This window comes from Aedes aegypti, chromosome 3 (assembly GCF_002204515.2).
Source record: "Aedes aegypti strain LVP_AGWG chromosome 3, AaegL5.0 Primary Assembly, whole genome shotgun sequence".
NCBI classification, from domain to species: Eukaryota; Metazoa; Arthropoda; class Insecta; order Diptera; family Culicidae; genus Aedes; species Aedes aegypti.
In genome coordinates, this window is record NC_035109.1 from 290,532,007 (window position 1) to 290,547,087 (window position 15,081).

The 15,081-nt window shown below is 35.2% G+C and overlaps 1 protein-coding gene across 13 annotated transcripts in view; it reads right to left on the bottom strand.

Moving 5' to 3' along the window:
- Positions 1 to 15,081, bottom strand: part of LOC5576251 (pantothenate kinase 3) — a 115,499-nt gene that overhangs the window by 47,994 nt on the left and 52,424 nt on the right. For 3 of the 13 annotated variants that reach the window (XM_021849834.1, XM_021849843.1, XM_021849840.1), the window contains one exon: positions 4,552 to 4,740. The exons of 9 other annotated variants lie outside the window; for them this stretch is intronic. The gene's annotated coding sequence lies outside the window, so the exon portion shown is untranslated. Of the gene's footprint in view, positions 1 to 4,551; positions 4,755 to 15,081 lie in introns of those variants that run through there. One more of the 13 variants, XM_021849841.1, reaches the window with a different exon arrangement.

The following is a 15,081-nucleotide window of genomic DNA, read 5'->3' on the forward strand; positions in this document are numbered from 1 at the left end:
AAAAGAATAATCAAAAATATGAAAGCTCTTGGCGATGATGGCAATTTTTAAATCTTTATCAAGAAATTTCCAGAAAGTAGCTGGTTGATATTTTTAACAAAAGTTTCCAATTGGTACATTTTTTTCTTACAAATGGGAAAGGCCAATATAGTACCAATTTTAAAACCTGACAAAAATCCTGCAGAAGCTTCTAGCTATCGTGCAATCAGCTTGCTTTCCTCCATCAGCAAACTTTATGAAAAAGTAATTTTTAACAGAATGATAGTTCACATCAACGAAAATTCATTTTTTGTCAGTGAACAGTTCGGATTCCGACATGAACATTCGACCGCCTTTTACGCGTAACAAATTTGATTCGTTTAAACAAATCTGGAGGCTATTCTACTGGCCTTGCTCTTCTAGACATGGAAAAAGCATTCGACAGTGTTGGCATGAAGGCTTGATTGTAAAATTTAGAAACTTTAATGTTCTAACATACATCGTTAGAACAATCCAAAATTATCTGTCAAATCGTACACTTCAGGGTAATTATCAGAACTCCAGGTCTGAAAGACTTCCTGTAAGAGCTGGTGTATCTCAAGGCAGCATTTTGGGACCAATTTTATACAATATTTTTACATTCACATCAAGGACGAAGCCAGCTGCAGTAGACTGCAATAAATATTTGTATCTTCATAAAAAATGAAAGATTTCTCCTAATGCTTAAAAAAATCAACTTATAACATTCCCACATAAACCAAAAACTTTTTATTTAAAGCCTTTTAGTTGACATATTGTCACAATGAACTGGATAGATGAAGGTAGGTATCTGACTGCATCCATTTATTAACAGAAAATCAAAACTTTGTCTGATTTTTATCTTATTTGCCAAATCATTACTGCACGCACGATGTAGTTATTTTTCATACGCTACTATTTGCCAGAATCATTGCAAACCAGTACGATTCAATACCGAGATGGGGGATAATTGCGGATGGTGCACAAATGTCTACACCAAATCAACCGGTGACGAGCCTCCACTTGGCGACATCTATTCGTATCAGGTTTGCGATTGAATAGGAATTTATTCTCTCTCAAACTACGTCGCACTATTCATTGAGTATCGGTCAGCAATTGCTGTTTTATTCAATAGTAGGTTCCGTGGAATTACGAATTTCGCTGCCTCACCATCGTACGATACAGTAGTGTGTTGATAAATATCTCCAGGGAAATAAACAGAACTCAACCATTCGATTTATTATTTGAGGATGTAGTATAGCAAAATAAACCGACAATAAACCAACAGTTGCGATAGGTTGATGCGTTTCGAGAAGCACTAAAATCATTTTAATCGAAGTGATTGTTCTTGCCTGTCGTCAATGCAGTGAATCACTTACTTCTAATTATGATCAACAAAAAATGTAGACCCATAAACATTATCGGCAATTGTAAAAGGAGCTTCAATATATTCATAAGCTTGAAGAATTGAAAAATTATTGATCGCCAATCGTCTTAGAAATAAGAATTTTAGATAATTCTTGCCTGAGAAAAAAAAAACCTAACATGACCCAAAAAGAGACCATACATGAATTATGAATACATAAAGAAACCCAACATGAACCACATCAGGGGATTTTGGTTCTTCATTTGAACAGACATTACTCTCTGACCCTAAGACTTTTTTGGAGTCCCTTGACATTGAAAGAAGCATTACTGCTCGTTTTACTGTGGATTTCTATCACGTGTTACTCCAACGATGTCTTCAGGAGTTTTTTTGTGATTTTTCAAGAACTTACTAAGAAATTCTTCCAAGACTCTAGTTTTGGATGTCTACAAGAATTCAATTTGGAGTTTTTCTGAGGATAACCATAGAAACTACTTCGAAGACTTCATCAGGAATCCCACCAGAAACCGTTGGAGACATTTTCAAAGGAATTCTCATGTATTCATGTATTGTATGTGTTCATTGATTTCCCTAGGACTTTCTCCAACAATCCCGTTTAAAGCATCTTCAAATTTAAAATTATTCAGAAAGAATTCGCAAAAAAAATCTAGTCGCTCTTCCAGAGATGTATTCAGGAAAATGTCAAGGATTTGTTTCGGATTTTTTTGGAGGAAATTTTATGGTAAATCCAGGCAGAATTTGTAAAGAAAATTTGTTTTTTAAGTATGCCTTGATGAATTCCTACGAGGATCTCTGAAGGAACTCCTGAATTCTTGATAAAATTCTTTCTAGGATTTTCTTGGTAAATGCTAATATAACTGAAGAACCCCTCGAATCTTACAAGACTTTTTGATGAAATTCGAAGGACTCCCTGAAGAAATTTAAATATGAATAATTAAAAAAATACCTGTGAGCATGGCCGTAGTAACAACTGATGTGGAACCTTGAATGAAGTATTAAAGAATCCATGGAGTTTGAAAATATTGCAAGAGAAATGTATGGACCACAGCAAAAAAATTTCGATGAAATGCTGGAGAAATTCTAATAGAAATTTCTGGAGAAACTAAATGAGAAATTCTTGGTAATTTTTATCAAACATTTCATTGAAAAACCCCTGAATAAATGTTCGGTGGAATTTCTGAAAATAATCATTATACATACAATCCTTTTGAAAAATGAAAAAATCGACGTATGAATTATCGTAGGGTTAAAAGTAACAACTGGAAAAAATGTTTTATGGTAAAAAATCTGGAGAAAACCCTGAGAAAATCGCTATCTAGATTTTTTTTTCTCAGTGTAAGATATGAGTGTTCTACGATTTTCTTGGTAAAATTAGTGAAGGAATTCATTTAAGGATCCCTTGAAAAATTGCTGGTAGCATTTTTGGAGGAATTCATAAAGGTATTCCAGAAAGAATCTCTTGAGAAATCACTAGAATACCTGAAGCATTCCTTGAAAATTCTTCCAGAACTTGAGGAGTAGTCGAAAAACATTTGTGTAGACAAATTCGGTTTCAACGGTTTCATATGCTCATGAACGACACCCAACTGCAACTGGGAACTGTTTGTACTTGCCTTTACCAACTTTCCAATCTTAAGTTTTGCATCCTTATGTAAACATGTTTTATGTTGGTTATGTAAACATCATGAAAAAATAAGGACATAAGAACATCTCATGTAGCATCTTGATAGTGGCTCAGCTGAAAACTTTCATAATTGAAATGATTTTCTATCACAAAAAGGACATATTTTGCCATGTATCACTGATTCAAAAAAATCCCTGATTATGGCCGAAATTCCCTGAGAATTTCAGGTTTTTTCCAGTTTGAATAAAATTTCCTGATAATTCCAGGTTTTCCAGTTTTTTTTTAGGTAGTAGACACCCTGGGTCGATAGTGGTGGTTTTGAACATTACATCAACCATTTGATTCATTTGCAGCATAATCATGGGTAATTCCATTTGATCTGGAACATTTAAAATGGTTACCCGTAGGAAGAAAACTTAAAGAGGAAGAACTGAAATTATCTGCGACAGCATTGGCATAGATATTTCCTTGGGTATTTCCATTCAAATTGAAAAGATTCGAGCGGTTACCCGTCGGAAGATTAGAAATTAGCTTGTAAGCAAGCATTCGTTAAATGAAAATTGAGAATTGTTGGAGATTTTGCCTGGGGAATTCCGGCTACGAAGAACGTTGCCGTTGATCAGCCTGGTTCGAGCCTCAACGATTCGTTTCCGCGAAGGGCCATCTTAAAAGTAGGACTTAGGTTGTCCCCGCAATTTGCACATACAAGCTTTTTGGTATCTTCCTTCACAGGACAAACGTGTTTGGTATGAGAAGAACCTCCGTAAAGTACTTTTGGCACCGACGGCACTGAGTGGGGTTCTGAAAATCTCCTTCAAGTTTCTGTTCACATGTCACACGGACATCGTACATAAGTTTTGGTTTTTCTGAAGCTTCAATATTATTTAGATCACTGTTGTTAAAAATAACTAAATAATATTCTTTGAGAAAGCCGTTTCCGAAGAATGCCAGATTGGGTGTTCATTTTCATAATAATTGCTTGGACTGGGGAAAAACCAAGTAAATCATTTATTCCATTTTTGATCTCTTCAGGTGACTTATAGTCACTTGAGAGACCTTTCAAGACAACTTTGAACAAACTTTCAGTTTGTCGTCATAAGTAAGAAATTGTACTTCTTCCCTTTAAGATATTTGAGAAGAAGTTCGCGATCTTTAAGAGTTTCCGGCAAAACACGACAGTCTCCTTTCTTCGCGATTTGGAAGGAAACCTTGATTCCCCTAATGGAGTTCAAGATCTCCTGCGTAAATTCTCCAAATTCGGAACAACAGATCACGATTGGCGGCAAACTTTGTTTCTTCACTTGAATCAAAGAGCCTGGGCTAGAGGCTAAAAAAATAGCTAAAGCACTATTATATTGGCAGCTGTGCCTTGGTCAACTTGTACTCTATTTTTGCAAATATTATTTGGTAAACTTCCGAGTATACGTTTCCGCGAATGTTAGTTTGACGATTATGTTAGTTATACCCAACCCGAATGATAAATGTGCACCCACAAACAATGCCCAATGAAATAATTATGAGAATTGTTTTCTAAGAAAAGTACCTTGAAGCCGTTTCAAACACCTTTTTCTGGAACAACAGCAAACCCCGAAAGTTGGCTAAAGCGATTAGCCTGACGTATTACTGCGAGTTCAGTCCTTTTTTTTCACTATCTTCACTTGTGTCACCTCAACAATTCCGCCAATCACAACTACCGCCGTCAGTATCGTTCGTCAATCACCGAGCAGCGCCACTGTTTCGAGGAGAATGCCCACACAAAAAGATTGTTACAATCTAATCAGCAATGACCGATCAGCAAGTGCAAAATATAAACACTCAAACGTTCGCAGGGTTCGTGATTTCGCATGTTTTCTTCCAGATTGTGCATTCGCGCGATTAAAACTCACAAAAAAACAGGTGGATAACACAGTCTCAGTTAACTACGTACGACGCATCATCAGCAGTGCAGCACCTTCACTTAATGAACAGACACCTACTGACGAACATTTCTGTTTGCACACAGAAACAACGCCATATCGAGAGGTAGCAATTCAGTTTAACAACCACTTGAAGAGGGGCAGCGATTGGGAGCCAGCAGCAGGTCGGTCCATCCAAAGTTCCAATTCGGTCCAAAGTGCACGCAACTGTTGGCAGTCCAGGTTTCGAGCTACCCATATATTAATTTGCTGAGATTGTGGCGCCCAACAGTTTGAAATTCCTCTGATATACAGTGCTGGCAAAAATTTAGTACACAAAGTCCGATTTTCTTACCAAATGATCAGGTTTGAGGATTTGTATCACAGCTTCTAGCGAACCGATTGATCTCACATTTGAACGAAATGCCATCTAAATTTTATCTTTTCGACTGTAATGAAATTCATAATTTTGAAGCTATAAAAAAAAACAAAAAAAAAGAAATTATAATACCAAATTTTTTGATATTTTTAAAAACCAACAAATTTAAAAAAAGTAAACAAAATTTTCAAATTTAAATATTATTGAAACGTTATTAGAAAAAGGCATGGTCTATAAACTTGAGACTAAATTCAAAACTTTGTTGAATATAATACTCATCCAAATTTTTTTGTTTTATGAATATCAAAGAATCAATATTTGGTCATTCTTGTCAGTGGTCTTGAGTGGTTTTAATAACTCACAAATTCTTCAACAGAATTTAATGCTTTTCTCACAGATATAATTTGAGGTTATTTCCAGCATACAGTTGAATCAATTAGATTGCTAGAAGCTAAGATACTTGACAATTTTATATGAAATTCGACCCTTGTGTTCCTTTATTCTTGTCCAGCACTGTATGACATAAACAAATTTAAATTTACCTTCGGAAGCGACAGTTTGATGATTGCGTTGCCGTTCTGAACGACGTTTCAAGCAAGACTGAGGAGACATGATACACTTGGGGAGCAACGATTTCTGTCTGTTCTGTGCATAACTAAAATGTAAACAACACACTGCCAAGTGGGGCTTTTTTGGTGATTCTGAATCACCTGCATAATAATGTTACCGTTATAGGTTCAATCTTGCTCGCTCCGCCAAGGCCATCGGAAGTAATCTTCGGAAACAACAGTGGGAATTTCCCGGGTTTTAAATAAGGTAGGCGTTTGTTTACCTAATGGTTCGCCTAGGATTTTAGTAACTATCATCATCAGTCTGACTTTTTATCAAAATTTGAACTTTGAAACGTTTCATTCGGTGGTCATCACCGGAAGCCCACCAAAACAAACGTCCACCCGAGCAAAGTCCAACTAGACAAGAAGATTGGAAGACACCACCCAATGATAAGCAGCACATGAACCGATTAGTCATATCATGTCTAGCTTTGGTTAATTCGAACGAAAAAAAAAATCTTCCACAATCTCCACCTCCCAGTTACTAAGCCAGTTCGGTCTGTGGCTAAGCCAGTGCTTCCCAAACTGTTCATCGCGGTTCACAATAAAGCCAGTGCAGAATAAGGTAATCAAAACCCCTAAGAGGAGTATTAGATGACGTTTTAGCGTCTGTGTCATTAGAGAATGTGTTCAGTGCTACTTTATCATCAAACCAAATTCTTTGTAGGTTGTCACAAAGTAAACCCGAGCAGAACAAATTTTGAAAAAAAAATTAAAAAGGTGTCTCCGGCAAAGTTGTAGAATATCCAATTTCAAACAATTTTGCTGAAGATACTAATATGCTTTGACTTCGTCTTCATGGAGGAAATGAATTAGTTTTCTATCTCATCCGCAAATTTATTTAATTTTTACTTTTCCATGCTTAAATCGATATATTGAAAGTAGTATGTTCTACAAACTTGTTTATAATCCCAAAACACGTATTTCTGCTCAGATTCTCTCCGGAATATCAAAAATCATAGAGATCGAAAAAATACAATTGCAAAATTGCAAAAGGAATTTTCAAGATTCGCACAGAAGGCAAAGCTCCCATAAAATTCACAAATATATCGACCAGAATCTCAAACATTCCCACAAGAAGATTACAACAGATTCATAATCAGGAGTCCCCGAATCTCGAAAATTTTTATTCTTCAAATTTTGAGCGGCATTAAAAAATTCTCAACACACAGCAGCAACCGGATTTCCAGAAAAATTACAAAAAATTCAGAATGGCTAACAGAACCCCAAACTCCTAACAGAGATTCCGGAATTCTTGATTGAATGTCATAGTTTTCACGTCAAATTCATCGTATTATCATTTTTCCAACGAATATCACAAAATAAATTATTGTCATGCCAGAATCCTCACGCAAAATTGTACATTCCAACGGACATCCTTGTACTCTCAACGGAATCCGAGAGTTCTTTTCTAAGGATTCCTACGAAAGTTTCAGAATACCTTTCGAAAACTCATCATATTTCCATACAGAAAAAAAAAATTCATGTAAAACTCATGCACATGAAGGGATGCTGAAATTGACGCAAATTTACATCACACGTCATAAATTACATCACAATCATAATGTATTAATTGTAGTTACCATTTATATTATATTCAAACCATTATATTCAAAAAATAATCAATAATGCTCATTTGGTTATCAGCTTGAACTCAGTGATAACAAAATTTACTGTTACTTTGTTATACGGCAAACAAATTTGGGTTCTCATTTTTGTTATGTTAATCCAGCCAAGATTATATCAAAATCAGTTTTCAAATCAGGTAACATGATTTCTTATATTTTTGTTATCGATTTCTGCTCCCGAGCAAAGTTGAACAGCAAAATGATAACAAATCTTGTTTCCTGGTTATCATCATTTGATAACTGATTTTGTTATCACTTTGGATGAATAAACAGACAACATAACAAAAATGAGAACTCAAATTTGTTTGTCGAATAGCAAAGTAATAAAAAATTATGTTATCACTGAGTTCAAGTTGATAACTAAATTTGCAACATCATATATTTTTGAGTTTTATGTTCATATATCAAGGACAAATTTTGAGAGGTGAGTGTTTTGGGTTGAACTTACACTTCAAATAATTTTACAAAATTTTGTATGATGAAAAGTCAACTTTGTTTAATAATATATGCTTTGAAAACGTTATGGGAAAGATGTGTGATAACATATTTTGTTATAAAACTGTTGTCAAAAGTTTCTGTCACAGATACAATGATAACAAATTTTGGTATCATTCAGTTACCATTGATAACATAATCTCAAAATGATAACAGCGATAATACAAGTTGTTATTATTTTGATATCATCCAGTTATCCGACTTTGCTCGGGCTGGGGATAATATTTGAAAAACAATGATTTTACAAATTTAGTTATCAACTTAAACTCAGTGATAACAGAATTAACTGTTACTTTATTATTCAACGAACAAATTTGAGTTCTCATTTTTGTTATCTTGGCTGTTAATTCAGCCAAGATGATAAGAAAATAAGTTATCAAATAATGATAACCACGTAACAAGATTTCTTATCATTTTGATTTTTAACTTTGCTCAGGATGTTCCATTCCTTTCCATATGTAGCATTTCCTATCAAGAATGTGGTAAACTCTACTTATTTTTATTTATACCACCCATTATGAAATCAAAATTCTAGTTTCCAACCCACTACAGTGCACTGTCGAAACAATTGCATAACAAAATCTTTTTTTGTTTTTACAAATTCAGTGATAAAATCGGAGCAAACCTTCTATAGCAGTACTAATTGTGCTACTTTTCCCCGAATGTCGTTTCCTCGAATGTATTTTCCCCGCACGCCAGTTCCCCGAATGACCCATTTCCCTGAATGGCCCGTTTTCCCGAAAAGTGATGCAGTTCAAATAGGCGCTATAATAAGATTGTCTGACATTTCCCCGAATGCAATTTCCTCGAATGACGTTTTCCCGAATGAACTATTCCCCGAAAATTATTTTCGCGAATGTACCATTTCCCCGAAAAAACCTCAATGTAATTGACATACAAAAAGCTGATCATGATCCTACTGCCAAGAAGTATTTAACGTGCCAGCTGATGTAATATTAGATGAAAATTGGTTAATTTGTTATAAAATCCGTGTGTTTAAAATAACAAATGTCCAAAATAATGTGCCACATGCATTTGACTCAAAATAACTTTGATTTTTTTGTGACAGCCTGATGAGAAAAGCGAGCACATGACAGGCAGTTTCAATGGAAGCGGTATCTTTGGCGCATAGATATTTGACTTATAGACATTTGACCGAATGAACTTCGGCTTGGTTATGTTTTCTTAGAATAATAGGTTGTTATTTATATGTATACTGTTTCAATATTTAGTGACACTTAGCTGATATAAAATCAATTTTCCTTTCTTTTAATAATAGGCTATTCTTCCAAATTGTTTTGCATTATTACGCAAGTATGCCTTATTTGGCCAAGCGTCCTCATGCCACATGTCCACTAGGTTAGATGTAATTTCATTATACTACAGTGAGTCCATTGATCCTAAGAATCTATTGTATTAAGCACTACATAATTTAACCTCGAGTCTTCCTTCTAGATTCTTTAAAAACACAGCTTGCTTCTTTATTGAATTTCTGACAATCAATATCAGTTTTTCAGATAAAAATCTTTGTTATGTCTTGGATAGAAACAATTTTGCCGAACGTCAATTTTTTCAAAACGTTTTCTTAATATGTCATCAAGTCGGAAATTTCAAATACAGTGTGCATGTTAGTAATAAAAAATAAAATGTCAATAATCACTAATAAGGTAGAAAAAAATCTATTTGAAAACAAATCTTAATTGAGAGTAGATCGAAAGCATTAAAAAAGTTGGATCAAAATATTCGAATCTGTGGTGTTCGTTCTTATAATGACATTTGAAGTAATAGCATATAATTACCAGAAAAGAATCTGATTGAATTTTCAGTAGCTCTGTTAATTTTGATTGGTATATGTATCAGCAAGACCAAGCTGAGGGTCGTGGGTTCGAATCCCACCGGTCGAGGATCTTTTCGGGTTGGAAATTTTCTCGACTTCCCAGAGCATAGAGTATCTTCGTATCTGCCATACGATATACGAATTTGTAGCAAAGCTTCAAAGAACTGTCTTCGATGATAAGAAGGCAAGACTAGCTTGGAAATTATCAACTATTCTGACGCCAATGATTATTAGACCATCATCTACATTTTATGCATTTTTATTTAGATTCTTAGCATAATAAAATTTGAACACCATACAGTATTTTCAACACATCTTTAAAAGCAGACTTGCCAGTAAAAACTGGCGCAATCTATTCATATCTTTCTTTTTTCGATCCAAATCATTCATAGGAGAATCATTCATTTGAAACGATTATCAAACTTGCTGGAAACAGTATATTACAAAAATGATTTTGAAAATGTTGAATAACAAATGTTTTTTAAAAAAGTTTCCGGGGAAACAGTACATTCGGAGAAATAGTTCATTCGGGGAAATGGTTTTCGGGAGAAAATCCTCCGGAAAAAAATATTCGGGGAAATGTCGGACAATCGCTATAATAGTCTTCGGTGACAGGACGATAAGCAATCAAAGATGGAGGTATTCGGCCGTTCTCGGTTATACTAATGTTGCCAAAAATGCTGAGGGCAGTACATGAACAAAAGCATCGCTGATAAAATAAAGAAGTGTGCATAACAGATGATTAGTTCGTTCACCACCTTGAAATGTATAAAATTATGACAATCATAATCGCCCATAAAGAACGTTCCATATGGAAAAAGTAGGTATTGAGAAAATAGCGTTCAAAGTTTGAAGTTTGTCTTTTCATACAAATATTTATGATTTTTTAGTAAATTTCTGGATGCCATTTACAATTAGCAGCACCACACAGTTAACTTATTTTGCTTCTATTAATTAGCAACAAAAATATAAATTTTAATAAAATTCACGTTTTGCAGTTGCTATTTTGGTTGAATATTCATATAAAGACAGTTATGCCCTTATTTTTTACCTAACCTACATATTTTTCCACAACATTTTCAAACAAAGTGTGTAAATTTAATCATGAATGTTGCGATAAAAAAATGTTGGTTGGAAAATCCATATGGGACAGTTCTCGCGTAACTTTCTGAACGGACCTATAGAACACTTTAAACTCTTCTGTTGTGTTTTGTATGTAACGCTATCCAAGGACATTTTCTTTTGATTTATAGTGAAAAACTTCACAGAAGCTTTAGTATTGCACTGTTATTACCAAAAGAAAGCGAGAGAGGAGAGAATCTCTCATTGTTACATAGGTCCTTTGGATGAATTACGCGAGATTTATGCTTTTATGGACAGTTGAGGACCATATTGCATTTTTTCTGTGCTTTGGAAAGTCCCCACGTCATATTTAAAGCACAATAGAAAAAAGCATTATTACTCGCAGCACTGCTGTAGTGCAACCAAATTATTTTCCATGTATTATTTTCATAACATGCTTTTGACGAATTCCATGTCAAATGGGTCAGTCACAGAACTCGACCATCTTCGATTTTCAATAAATTTTGCATATTTTTTGGAAAACATCATCCATAGAAAACTCGATGATTTTGACTCAAGAATAACTCTTGAAAATGGCCTATAAATTTTAACATGCAATTTATTCAAAATATTCTAATTCCGAAACCGTTAATTTTAGAGAAAAATGTTCTTTGGGGAAGTTGTGGTGAACCGTTCGGACCACACTAAAAAATAAATACACTGAAAAAATATTTTATTACTTTTCATGAAAAATTTCAAAATAATACTTAAATTTTAATTTACACAAAAAGATAAAGTTTTAATGAAACATTTTTCCTAAGAACAACTTTTGGTCGTTTTTCAAAATACAGGTCGAACTCGATTATCCGGAGACTCGATTATCCGGTGACTCGATTATCCGGAATTTTAGACTCGATTATCCGGAATTTGTTTTTTGATGTTCTTTTTTTCATCTTTCATGCATAAATCCGAGATAATTTGGTATTGCAATATACAATTTGAATGGTTTTGCAGTTTTGAACGTATTTGAGAAAAGAGGGGGGGATGAAAAAGTGTTTTTTTTGTGTATCCGGAGTGAAAAAAAAATCGATACTCCGGATAATCGAGTCCGACCTGTATTGGTTCTTTGTCAAAATAAATACGTTCTGATTATACAATAAGAATCTTGGTATTATCCCGATCAGTGGATTAAAACAGGGTTATTACAGATTTTGATACTCAGTTAGCGCATTTTCTGTAACAAAATATGTTCTAATTTTGACTGGTTATAACAAAAATTATAACACAATTTCTCTACACTAAACAAAATTGAAACAAACTGTGTTATAATTAAAACAAAATATAATCCATTTTGTTATTTTTATAACATTCTATATCGGAATTATGACATAATTTGTTATTTTCATTACATGAATAAAAGTGCGCATTTATAAGCAATTACTCTCGGATTTTTTATAACAAATTGTGTTATAATTATGTTTTAAATTGAAACAAATTTGGAACAGCCTTTGTTATTATAACTGATTTTATTTTAATTATGTTTTAATTTCCTCCATCAACTTTAAGTGCTTCTAACAAAAGTAAAAGAAAATTTGTTATTTGTAACAAGGAGGACGTTATACCAACAAGAAGAAGAAGAAGATGATGAAATACACAGTCCTTATCACGATCTTAAAAAGTTTGAGAACCTCTGAGCTAAGCCATCCATAGACCACAACTGGTCCGCGTACCAACCAACTAATCAAGCCAGGAGGACGGCGGCATTCGAAAGACCTAATTTCTTTCAATTGCGACCTTCGCTCTTCACCGTTTTTGTAGCTGCAGCGTATAATTACTACATACCCATGCAGTACATAGTAGGGTACAACATTGTTTCCTCACATGAATGAGTTTTCACCGCTGGCTGCTACCAAACAAACAACAACAAATACCACGCGAGCGATCCGTAGAAGAACGGAACGCGGTCAACCAAAGGCAACAACAACCTACCGACCGACCAAACAAACCTTGCTGTTCTCCGAGGTCGGCTCGAAGAAAGGTTTGCGTGATATTTGCACCTGTGGGCTATGGACGTGAAATTTCATACAGTCGGTGTGGTGTATGCCTTTGGTCAGTCAGTAGGGTACGGTTACTGAAAACTGAAAAAGTTACCTAATTCTAGGAAAACATGCAAAAGAAGAACATTCTGGCGTCGAATCGACTAGCAGGTCCGATTGCACATGAACACCATTGAGGTTGTTTGCGTCCTTGGGAGGTCGTATACGATATTGGGTGGCATGAATAAAAAGCTCTTAACTTTACTGCTTGTAGCATCTTTAAAAAAAACATCCAAAGGGTTTACTATACTTTTGGTATGAATAAAACCTTTCGAAAATGTAGTACGTACTAAAGGGTGTACGGAATCAAATTGCACCACTTTTAAATAACTGTAAATTTTTACCCGTTGGCTATTTTCTATTGAAATTTAGGGTTTTGTTGGATTTGTTAAATGTGTATTTGTTTACGCTGTGTAAGTTTCACTAGCAGATGTGCAATTGTTGTGAAGATGGAGTCGGAAGAACAGCAGCGGCGCAAATGTTGCGCGCGTACCTCGAAAATCCGGATCTATCTCATCGAGCCATCATCAGAAAGCTGGGAATGGTACATTCTACAGTGTTCCGTGTTTTAAATCGGTACCACGAACGTTTGACCATCGATCGGAAAGAAAAAAAGTTTTTCAAGCGATCTTTATACCCTTCTTATGGTTGTAAGAAGGGTAAAAAGGCAAAAAAGGATCTCCGTTTAGTGTTAAGAATCACAAACGGGTAGTTAAAGCTTTTAAGAGGAATCCCAACAGTTCAGTTCGAGATGTGGCGAAGAAAATTTCAAATTTCAGTTTTTCAAAACATTCGTGTAAGATGCGAAAAAACGTGAAGGACTAAATACGTACAAAGTCCAAAAGGCGCCTAATCGCGATGAACGGCAGAATACGGTAGGTAAAACACGGGCACGGAAACTCTACACCCAGATGTTGACAAAACCAGACGAAACCAGACGGGGCTCCAGTTTTTCACTGCTAATCATAAAAAGAAAGCAGAAAATGTCAAAGTTTGCCAAAAAATATATGATTTGGCAAGCAATTTGCTCGTGTGGAAAGCGGAGCACCCTACTCGTGACAGCTGGAACTGTCAATGGGCAGGTGTACCTAATGGAATACCTCCACAATCGTCTACTTCCTCTTCTGAGGTTACACGATGGTCCAATGAATTTCTGGTCGGGTTTGGCCTCGTGCCATTGCTCGAAAAAAGGTTTTGGGGTGGTATGAGGCTAAGGAGGTAAATTTCGTGCCGAAGGAACTGCGGCCAATTGAAACGTACAGGGCCATCCTGAAGCAGGCACTTCAGAAGCATCCTAAGGAAGTGAAATCGGAGGTAGATATGAAGAAAAAATGGACTGCCACGCTACGCAAAAAAAAAAATGATCCAAGTGTTGCACAGGACCTTATGAGTAGTATGAAGAGAGAAGTTCATGCATTTGGATGTGGAATTTAAATAGAATAGAACAAATATTCATAACAGGTTTTATTTTACTCCCTGAAAGTTTGAAAATGATTGGTTGAACGTTCGTGTGTGTCGCAATTTGATTTCGTACACCACTTACATAGTTTTGGTAATATAAATCATGTGTAATTTTTTTTTCTAAATGATTATGATCATAGATGGATTTTTAGAAGCTCCGGATCATTTCGCAGCCTCCGACCAACAATCATATGAAATTTCATTTGGTCTTATTTTGAAAGCTTGTTTTGTAAATTTTCATATCAGCTTAACATTCAAATCGATCCAAAAACATCGATTCAAATGATTCGATTTAATCGGGGAATCGATTCAACCAGTGGCACGGGAAGTGGGTAGGACAGTTAGGACATGTACTGATGATGATGATATAGACTACCATCTATTGTAGCAAGGTATCCACCGGTGGCAATGGTCTTTGCTGACGAAACAATTTGATCAAGACTGTACAACTACTTATATTCAATCATACTCCTGTCTGAAGGACCAAAAGCGAATGGCGGACCCGTAAGCATAGACACTTACGCGAAACCCGCAAGGGACAGAGAATCTCCTTCAGTTAGGACATGTACTACGCACAAAAAAACATGGGTAGGACAGTCAAAGGATCAA